This window comes from Aptenodytes patagonicus, chromosome 7 (genome assembly GCF_965638725.1).
Source record: "Aptenodytes patagonicus chromosome 7, bAptPat1.pri.cur, whole genome shotgun sequence".
Lineage (NCBI taxonomy): Eukaryota > Metazoa > Chordata > Aves > Sphenisciformes > Spheniscidae > Aptenodytes > Aptenodytes patagonicus.
In genome coordinates, this window is record NC_134955.1 from 67486320 (window position 1) to 67496730 (window position 10411).

Below are 10411 nucleotides of genomic sequence, written 5' to 3' on the forward strand. Positions count from 1 at the left end.
ATGAGTTCTTCCTCTTCTTCCTCCCCGATCAGCGGCCGGCTCTCCTCCTCCCGTTCTCGTGATGGCCCTTCTCCAGGGTAGTCTGCCTCGTACACTTCTTCCTCCGGTTCCCTTTTAGAAGAAGCTTCTTCCTCCCTTACTAAATGAGCCGACTTCCGCTTCCAAAATTTCTTCTTGTGTACAGGGGCGACTGATACCGGCACAGGCTGGTTCTTTGGTTCAGCCACAGGGCGTGTCGCCGGGGTCTGAGTGGCCACAGTGCCTGTTGCCGGGGCCTGAGTGGCCACATTGCCTGTGGCCAGAGTCTGAGTAGCCGCAGAGCCTGTCACCGGGGTCTGAGTGGCTGCAGGGCCTGTTGCAGGAGTCTATGAGTAGCTGCAGTGCCTGGCGCCGGGGTCTGAGTGGACACAGGGCCTGTCGCTGGGGTCGAAGTGGCCGCAGGGCCTGTTGCCGGAGTCTGAGTGGCCGCAGTGCATGTCACTGGGGTCTGAGTGGCCACGGGGCCTGTTGCCAGGGTCTGAGTGGCCACAGGGCCAGTCGCTGGGGTCTGAGTGGCCACAGGGCCTGTTGCTGGGGTCTGAGTAGCCGTAGAGCATGTTGCTGGGGTCAGAGTGGCTGCAGAGCGTGTCGCCGGGGTCCGAGTGGCCGCGGGGCCTGTCACTGGGGTTGGAGTAGCCGCAGTGCCTGGCGCCGGGGTCTGAGTGGCCACAGGGCCTGTAGCTGGGGTCAGAGTGGCCGCAGGGCCTGTTGCCGGACTCTGAGTGGCCGCAGTGCATGTCATAGAATCATAGAATCATAGAATCATTGAGGTTGGAAAAGACCTCTAAGATCATCGAGTCCAACCGTCGACCCAACACCACCAGGCCCACTAAACCATGTCCCTAAGTGCCTCATCTACACGTCTTTTAAAAACCTCCAGGGATGGGGACTCCACCACTTCCCTGGGCAGCCTGTTCCAATGTTTCACCACTCTTTCAGTAAAGAAATTTTTCCTTACATCCAATCTAAACCTCCCCTGCCGCAACTTGAAGCCATTTCCTCTCGTCCTATCGCTTGTTACTTCGGAGAAAAGACCAACACCCACCTCGCTACAACCTCCTTTCAGGTAGTTGTAGAGCGCGATGAGGTCTCCCCTCAGCCTCCTTTTCTCCAGGCTGAACAGTCCCAGTTCCCTCAGCCGCTCCTCATGTCACTGGGGTCTGAGTGACCACGGGGCCTGTTGCCAGGGTCTGAGTGGCCACAGGGCCAGTCGCTGGGGTCTGAGTGGCCACAGGGCCTGTTGCTGGGGTCTGAGTAGCCGTAGAGCATGTCACTGGGGTCAGAGTGGCTGCAGAGCGTGTCGCCGGGGTCCGAGTGGCCGCGGGGCCTGTTGCGGGAGTCTATGAGTAGCCGCAGTGCATGTCACTGGGGTCGGAGTGGCCGCAGGGCCTGTTGCCAGAGTCTGAGTGGCCGCAGAGCATGTCGCTGGGGTCTGAGTGGCCGCAGAGCCTGTTGCCGGAGTCTGAATGGCCACAGGGCCTGTCGCTGGGGTGTGAGTAGCCGCAGAGCATGTTGCTGGGGTCAGAGTGGCTGCAGAGCGTGTTGCCGGGGTCAGAGTGGCCACAGGGCCTGTTGCCGGAGTCTGAGTAGCCACAGTGCCTGTTGCCGGGGTCTGAGTGGCCGCGGGGCCTGTCGCCGGGGTCAGAGTGGCCGCAGGGCGTGTCGCCCGGGTCTGAGTGGCCGCAGGGCGTGTCGTTTTACCGTCAGATCCAGAGACCTTCTCTTCCCTTTGAGGGCACTGAATGGTGTTGAACAGGGATCGGTAGGCATGGGCCAGGCCCCAGCACGTTGCAATGATCTGCATCTCTCTGGAGTTGCCAGGGTGACAGCATACTTTGTCCAAATATTCTCCTAACTTTTCAGGATTCTGCACTTGCTCAGGCGTGACGTTCCAAAACACTGGGGGTGCCCATTGGCCTAGGTGCTTGCCCATCTTGTCCCACACACCCTGCCACTCATAACTATTCAGCCTTGGGGCAGATCTCTGGATGATATTCTTAAATTGCTTACCAACTTTAGACAAAACCAAAACAATATTCCAAAGAAGTACCAATAGAAGTATCTTAACTACCCAAGGCTGTTCAAAATACTGAAAAGTTACTGTAACGAAGGAGGAAACATCATAGAAGAAGGTAGTGACACTGCCATTCTGTATTTCCTCCGTAAAAAAACGCTCAGAAATGTTACTGTAATTGCTAGTTGGCTCCACAAAATGGTATCCGTGGTACAGTAACGGCTTCATTGCGAAACTTACATACCACACTGAGGTCAAGGTCAATGTTCTAAAAACAAACCTCACAAGCGAGACATCACTAATCACTGCAGACCACAGCAAACTGCAAAAACCAACACCAATCTTTAACAAGTACAGCAAAAAAAGGAGCACGATGCAGATTACACAAATCCATAGTGAGAACAGAGACACCAACATTGTGACCCACAACTATTAACAGATACAAGTTCCTTAATACACTCCGGTTAATCTGTTATTATCTCAAACCCTTCGTGCCCCACGTTGGGCGCCAAAAAGGACTGTCGTGGTTTAACCTCAGTCGGCAACTGAGCACCACGCAGCCGCTCGCTCACTCCCCGTGCCCCCGGTGGGATGGGGGAGAGAATTGGAAGAGCACAGGTGACAAAAACTCGTGGGTTGAGATAAAAACAGTTTAATAATTGAAATAAAATGATAATCATAATAGTAATAATAATACACAAAGCAAGTGATGCACAGTGCAATTGCTCACCACCCGCCGACCGATGCCCAGCCAGTCCCCGAGCAGCGGCCCCCCCGGCCAGCTTTCCCCAGTTTATGTACTGAGCATGACGTCCCATGGTATGGAATGTCCCTGTGGCCAGTTTGGCTGTGCCCCCTCCCAGCTTCTTGTGCACCTCCAGCCTTCTCAGTCGGTAGAGCATGGGAAACTAAAAGTGGGTGCCGGACTCTTGTCCCAAGTAACAAGCGATAGGACGAGAGGAAATGGCCTCAAGTTGTGCCAGGGGAGGTTTAGATTGGACATGAGGAAAAATTTCTTCACCGCAAGGGTTGTCAAGCATTGAAACGGGCTGCCCAGGGAAGTGGTGGAGTCCCCATCCCTGGAGGTATTTAAAAGACATGTAGGTGTGGTGCTTAGGGACATGGTTTTGTGGTGGACTTGGCAGTGTTAGGTTAACGGTTGGACTCGGTGATCTTAAGGGTCTTTTCCAACCTAAATGATTCTATGGTTCTATGATTCAGTGAGAATGAATCCAAAATATAGCACCATGCAAGCTCCTGTGAAGAAAATTAACTCTAGCCCAGTCTTAACCAGTACACCAGGGCAGCTGTGAGTCGCTGAGCCAGGGTGGGGCCGAAGGCCAGGGCTGGCTGGCGGGCGTGCCTGTGATGCGCTCTGGCGCCTGTGACAGCACAGGGGACGAGTCACAGTGGGGGCGGCTCTAAGGGGCACCAGCAGGCAGCGCTGCCCCAGTACGGCCTGGGCCAGTGGTGAGTGCGCACGCGGCGGGAGGCCGGGCTGGACGAGGGCAGGGGCAGAAACACGGGCCCCCAGGGGGTGGGTTCTCAGCCTGCATCGAGGGCCCAGCCGCTCGTGGGAGCGCCTTGGGCAGGGAACGGTGCCGCCACCGCCGGGGCTGGTCGCAGGCCTTGCTGCCTCCCAGCTGCCTCGTCCCCTCTCCTACCTGCCCGCAGCTCCCTGCGGCTCCCGTCCCCGCTCCCCCCGCCGCCAGCTCCCTCCCTCTCAGCCCCACTGAACCCCTTCTCTCCCTCCTCCTGCAGGCCATGGCTGCCACAAAATTCCTCACCCTGCTTGTGCAAAGCATGATCCAGCACCCGCAGATGGTCGGTGATGAGCTGGATGAGGCCACGCGCGAGCGCATGCAGCAGCGTGCGGTGCAGCTGAGCCAGGAGATGAGTCAGCTGCTGCAGGAGCTGGAGCCGAGGCCCCAGGAGCAGAGGCCCCAGGAGCAGAGTGGCGTGGCCTGGGGAGCCCTGCTCTTTGCTGCCTTGCAGCAGTGGCAATTCTGGGCCGTTGCTGGAGTCCTGGTCCTGCTCTTTGGGCTCTGCCGGTGGCTCAGGAAAAGGAGCTGTCAGCCAGCCAGCAGCAGCAAGGCGGGCAGTTCCAGAAACAAGGCGGATAAGGAGGAGCAAGAAGAAAAGGCCGGTGTTGCACTGGTTGTGGGCAGGATTTCGGCCAAGCGTCTCCTGGACCAGCCAGAATCGTTCACAAGGGTGAAGGAGCTGGTGGATGAGCTTCTCCGCATGTGCCGAATACTCTCCAGGAATAGTTTCATGCCGCGACTGAAGCCAGCCATCAGCGTGGTCAGCGCCTTTGAAGGTTGGAGTCCCTTTGAGGATGATGCTGTCTACCGCCTGCTCGTGCCCCTGAAGCCCCGCCATGGGCACGCCTTCCACCTGGAGCTGGGCACCACGGGGGAGATGCCGGTGAGGAACTCCAGGCTCCGCGTGGAGCTGGAGTGCACCTGCACGAGGGAGCCGCTGGTGGAGGACATGCTGTGCTTCGTCCACCGCCCCAAGGAGGAGCTGAGGAAAAATCAGTGTCCCAGCCTCCTAGGCACCCTCTGCACCGGCCCCTACCTGGACCTGGAGAAAACCACCCGCTGGTTCCAGGTATTGGTCAAAGCAGCCTGGGTGGTTTTGACTCGGTCGAGACACTGCCGTCTAATAGTGCTGCCCTCCAGGCGCTCCTGCAAGCTCCGGCTGATGAACGCTTCCGATAGTAGTACCCTCCTGATTGAGATAATATTTGGGGTGCGGCAAGATGACTCAGACACCTTCCTGAGCATCGAGTAGGCAGAGGCAAGTGTTACCAGCAGCAGGACGTGGCCAGAGAGCTGTGCTATGGCAGAGGTGCCGTTCTTCAGGCACATGGCCAGGCCTGAAGACGCTCCCCGGGAAGCTGGTGCTGCCAGGCCGGCCACGCTGGACATGGAGAACACGCTGCTCATTCGGCAGAGGGAATTGCTGCCCCACCTCTCCTCCACAGCAAAAGCACACCCTGGGGAGTCAGACCCAATGCAGCTGAAGGGGCCATTGCAAGGAGCCTTGCAACAGAGACTCCCGTCACCACCTGGACAGCGACTGCCCCCGCCTCTTTGAGAGAGCCCACTCTCTCTGGGAGCTGTACCATGTGCAGAGATGTCAATAAATCACTTGTTTAACACGCAGACGCTGCGTCTGTGAGTGTCTGTGCATCACGTTGCTGGGGAACGTGGGCACAGGGTGCTGAGAGCTCAGCTGCCACAGAGTCGGGGAGCATTTTGCAGAAGCGCTGATGCAGTGGGCTCTGGTTTCAATGATTCACTGGCTTTGGCTTCCCAGGTGGTGTGGGTTAATCCCAGTAGGCAGCTTGGCATCACACAGCTGCTCAATCACCTTCCGCCAGTGGGATGGTGGAGAGAAGCTGAAGGGGAAAAGTGGGAAAACTTGTGGCTTGAGAGAGGACAGTGTAGTAGGTAAAGCAAAAGCTCCACGCCCCGGCAAAGCAAAACGAAGAATTCATTCACTACTCCCCCGGTCTGCTGAGCAGACGTGCCTTTTCGGGAAGCCTTCTGCCTCCCTGGGGCTCGGGTTGAAGACGTTACCAGGAAACTTCCGAGCCTTGTACGGCCCTCAGATTATTAGCCGCTTGTCGTGGTTTAACCTCAATCGGCAACTGAACACCACGCGGCCGCTCGCTCACTCCTCCCCCACCCCCGGTGGGGTGGGGGAGAGAATTGGAAGAGCACAGGTGACAAAAACTCGTGGGTTGAGATAAAAACAGTTCAGTAATTGAAATAAAATAATAACAACAACAACAACAACAACAACAATAATAATAATATGCAAAGCAAGTGATGCACAGTGCAATTGCTCACCACCCGCCGACCGATGCCCAGCCAGTCCCCGAGCAGCGGCCCCCCCGGCCAGCTTTCCCCAGTTTATGTACTGAGCGTGACGTCCCATGGTATGGAATGTCCCTGTGGCCAGTTTGGCTGTGCCCCCTCCCAGCTTCTTGTGCACCTGCAGCCTTCTCAGTCGGTAGAGCACGGGCAGCTGAAAAGTCCTTGGCTAGTGTAAGCACTGCTCAGCAACAACTAAAACATCGGTGCGTTATCAACATTGTTCTCATCCTAAACCCAAAACACAGCACTGTACCAGCTACTAGGAAGAAAATTAACTCTATCCCAGCCGAAACCAGGACACACAGTGACAATAACCTAGAAGGAGCTGAAGGGGACCGAGGACAATGCAGGCTGCATGGCCACGCAGCTGGGAAAGCGGCATCCTTGCTCAAGCAGGCCCCAAAGCAAGCAGATGGGCTGAGGAAACATGGCAGGGTTGTTGTGGGGGCTCCTGTGGTGACAGTCTCACCTGTGAAATGGGCTCCGTTTGCTGGCAGCTCGTGATCATGGAGGCTGCGGGCACAGGAGCAGGCAGAGAGCATCTCGTCTTCTTTCTAGGAGCTGCTGGGAACCCGGTCCCAGAGCAGCAACTGGCGGCGACAGTTATTTAAAAATGCACCTTTGATGCTGCCGCTGGAGCTGGCCACATTTTGCTGCCAGCAAATTGTGCGTTGGGAGGAACTGTGGAAAAAAAATCCACCAAGAATCTATGAATGTAATCTCTCGGGTGAAACTCCATCCCACTTGTAACCCAATTCAGCAGATGTTAATGCCCTGTCCCTGCATTCACATTCCCATCAGAGCCATTTTCCCCAGACAATGGCCGCCTTTGCCCTGGTAGACACAGAAAGTAGGCATTTCCTCAGAGGAAGTTAATTTGGATTTTTAGACACACAAAAAAAAAAAAAAATAGGAAGAGTGGGAAAGAAAATCTTTCCAGTAATCTGGGAAAGTGTCGTGGTTTAACTCAACTAAACCTTTTAACTAGTCTATGCCAAGGATGCACGGAGCATCTGGGCCAGTCACAATGGGGTGCTTCTGCCACCCATTCCCAGTTAGACTTACTTCGGCTTCCAATACAGTTAGCTGTTGGGATCCCCCCGTCACCCCAGAAATACAGATGGGTTCTGCCCCTATGTAGCTTGATGGTATTAGGGTACACTGTGCACCAGTGTCCACTAGAGCCTTATACTTCTGTGGGTGTGATGTGCCAGGCCACCGAATCCAGACAGTCCAGTAAACCCGGTTGTCCCTTTCCTCCCCCTGGCTGGAGGCAGGGCCCTTCTGATCCTCATCACAGTACTCGTTTCTCATTTCTTGTACATACGAGTCAGAAGTTTCTTCATTAAGATCAGGAGTAAGATCAGCCCTTCTGCTCTGTCTGGGGAACTGCCCGCTGGAAACTGGAGCAGCAATTTTCCTGGAAGAACCTCTTTCTGTGATTGTTTTCCCTCGCAATTCACCTACCTGCCCGCAGCTCCCTGCGGATCCCGTCCCCTCTCCCCCCGCCGCCAGCTCCCTCCCTCTCAGCCCCACTGAACCCCTTCTCTCCCTCCTCCTGCAGGCCATGGCTGCCACAAAATTCCTCACCCTGCTTGTGCAAAGCATGATCCAGCACCCGCAGATGGTCGGTGATGAGCTGGATGAGGCCACGCGCGAGCGCATGCAGCAGCGTGCGGTGCAGCTGAGCCAGGAGATGAGTCAGCTGCTGCAGGAGCTGGAGCCGAGGCCCCAGGAGCAGAGGCCCCAGGAGCAGAGTGGCGTGGCCTGGGGAGCCCTGCTCTTTGCTGCCTTGCAGCAGTGGCAATTCTGGGCCGTTGCTGGAGTCCTGGTCCTGCTCTTTGGGCTCTGCCGGTGGCTCAGGAAAAGGAGCTGTCAGCCAGCCAGCAGCAGCAAGGCGGGCAGTTCCAGAAACAAGGCGGATAAGGAGGAGCAAGAAGAAAAGGCCGGTGTTGCACTGGTTGTGGGCAGGATTTCGGCCAAGCGTCTCCTGGACCAGCCAGAATCGTTCACAAGGGTGAAGGAGCTGGTGGATGAGCTTCTCCGCATGTGCCGAATACTCTCCAGGAATAGTTTCATGCCGCGACTGAAGCCAGCCATCAGCGTGGTCAGCGCCTTTGAAGGTTGGAGTCCCTTTGAGGATGATGCTGTCTACCGCCTGCTCGTGCCCCTGAAGCCCCGCCATGGGCACGCCTTCCACCTGGAGCTGGGCACCACAGGGGAGATGCCGGTGAGGAACTCCAGGCTCCGCGTGGAGCTGGAGTGCACCTGCACGAGGGAGCCGCTGGTGGAGGACATGCTGTGCTTCGTCCACCGCCCCAAGGAGGAGCTGAGGAAAAATCAGTGTCCCAGCCTCCTAGGCACCCTCTGCACCGGCCCCTACCTGGACCTGGAGAAAACCACCCGCTGGTTCCAGGTATTGGTCAAAGCAGCCTGGGTGGTTTTGACTCGGTCGAGACACTGCCGTCTAATAGTGCTGCCCTCCAGGCGCTCCTGCAAGCTCCGGCTGATGAACGCTTCCGATAGTAGTACCCTCCTGATTGAGATAATATTTGGGGTGCGGCAAGATGACTCAGACACCTTCCTGAGCATCGAGTAGGCAGAGGCAAGTGTTACCAGCAGCAGGACGTGGCCAGAGAGCTGTGCTATGGCAGAGGTGCCGTTCTTCAGGCACATGGCCAGGCCTGAAGACGCTCCCCGGGAAGCTGGTGCTGCCAGGCCGGCCACGCTGGACATGGAGAACACGCTGCTCATTCGGCAGAGGGAATTGCTGCCCCACCTCTCCTCCACAGCAAAAGCACACCCTGGGGAGTCAGACCCAATGCAGCTGAAGGGGCCATTGCAAGGAGCCTTGCAACAGAGACTCCCGTCACCACCTGGACAGCGACTGCCCCCGCCTCTTTGAGAGAGCCCACTCTCTCTGGGAGCTGTACCATGTGCAGAGATGTCAATAAATCACTTGTTTAACACGCAGACGCTGCGTCTGTGAGTGTCTGTGCATCACGTTGCTGGGGAACGTGGGCACAGGGTGCTGAGAGCTCAGCTGCCACAGAGTCGGGGAGCATTTTGCAGAAGCGCTGATGCAGTGGGCTCTGGTTTCAATGATTCACGGGCTTTGGCTTCCCAGGTGGTGTGGGTTAATCCCAGTAGGCAGCTTGGCATCACACAGCTGCTCAATCACCTTCCGCCAGTGGGATGGTGGAGAGAAGCTGAAGGGGAAAAGTGGGAAAACTTGTGGCTTGAGAGAGGACAGTGTAGTAGGTAAAGCAAAAGCTCCACGCCCCGGCAAAGCAAAACGAAGAATTCATTCACTACTCCCCCGGTCTGCTGAGCAGACGTGCCTTTTCGGGAAGCCTTCTGCCTCCCTGGGGCTCGGGTTGAAGACGTTACCAGGAAACTTCCGAGCCTTGTACGGCCCTCAGATTATTAGCCGCTTGTCGTGGTTTAACCTCAATCGGCAACTGAACACCACGCGGCCGCTCGCTCACTCCTCCCCCACCCCCGGTGGGGTGGGGGAGAGAATTGGAAGAGCACAGGTGACAAAAACTCGTGGGTTGAGATAAAAACAGTTCAGTAATTGAAATAAAATAATAACAACAACAACAACAACAACAACAATAATAATAATACACAAAGCAAGTGATGCACAGTGCAATTGCTCACCACCCGCCGACCGATGCCCAGCCAGTCCCCGAGCAGCGGCCCCCCCGGCCAGCTTTCCCCAGTTTATGTACTGAGCGTGACGTCCCATGGTATGGAATGTCCCTGTGGCCAGTTTGGCTGTGCCCCCTCCCAGCTTCTTGTGCACCTCCAGCCTTCTCAGTCGGTAGAGCACGGGCAGCTGAAAAGTCCTTGGCTAGTGTAAGCACTGCTCAGCAACAACTAAAACATCGGTGCGTTATCAACATTGTTCTCATCCTAAACCCAAAACACAGCACTGTACCAGCTACTAGGAAGAAAATTAACTCTATCCCAGCCGAAACCAGGACACACAGTGACAATAACCTAGAAGGAGCTGAAGGGGACCGAGGACAATGCAGGCTGCATGGCCACGCAGCTGGGAAAGCGGCATCCTTGCTCAAGCAGGCCCCAAAGCAAGCAGATGGGCTGAGGAAACATGGCAGGGTTGTTGTGGGGGCTCCTGTGGTGACAGTCTCACCTGTGAAATGGGCTCCGTTTGCTGGCAGCTCGTGATCATGGAGGCTGCGGGCACAGGAGCAGGCAGAGAGCATCTCGTCTTCTTTCTAGGAGCTGCTGGGAACCCGGTCCCAGAGCAGCAACTGGCGGCGACAGTTATTTAAAAATGCACCTTTGATGCTGCCGCTGGAGCTGGCCACATTTTGCTGCCAGCAAATTGTGCGTTGGGAGGAACTGTGGAAAAAAAATCCACCAAGAATCTATGAATGTAATCTCTCGGGTGAAACTCCATCCCACTTGTAACCCAACTCAGCAGATGTTAATGCCCTGTCCC

The 10411-nt window shown here is 56.2% G+C and overlaps 1 pseudogene; it reads left to right on the forward strand.

Moving 5' to 3' along the window:
- Positions 1-3300: 3300 nt before the first annotated feature.
- LOC143163881 (inositol 1,4,5-trisphosphate receptor-interacting protein-like 1) lies at positions 3301-8539 on the forward strand (annotated as a pseudogene).
- The last annotated feature ends 1872 nt before the right edge of the window (positions 8540-10411 follow it).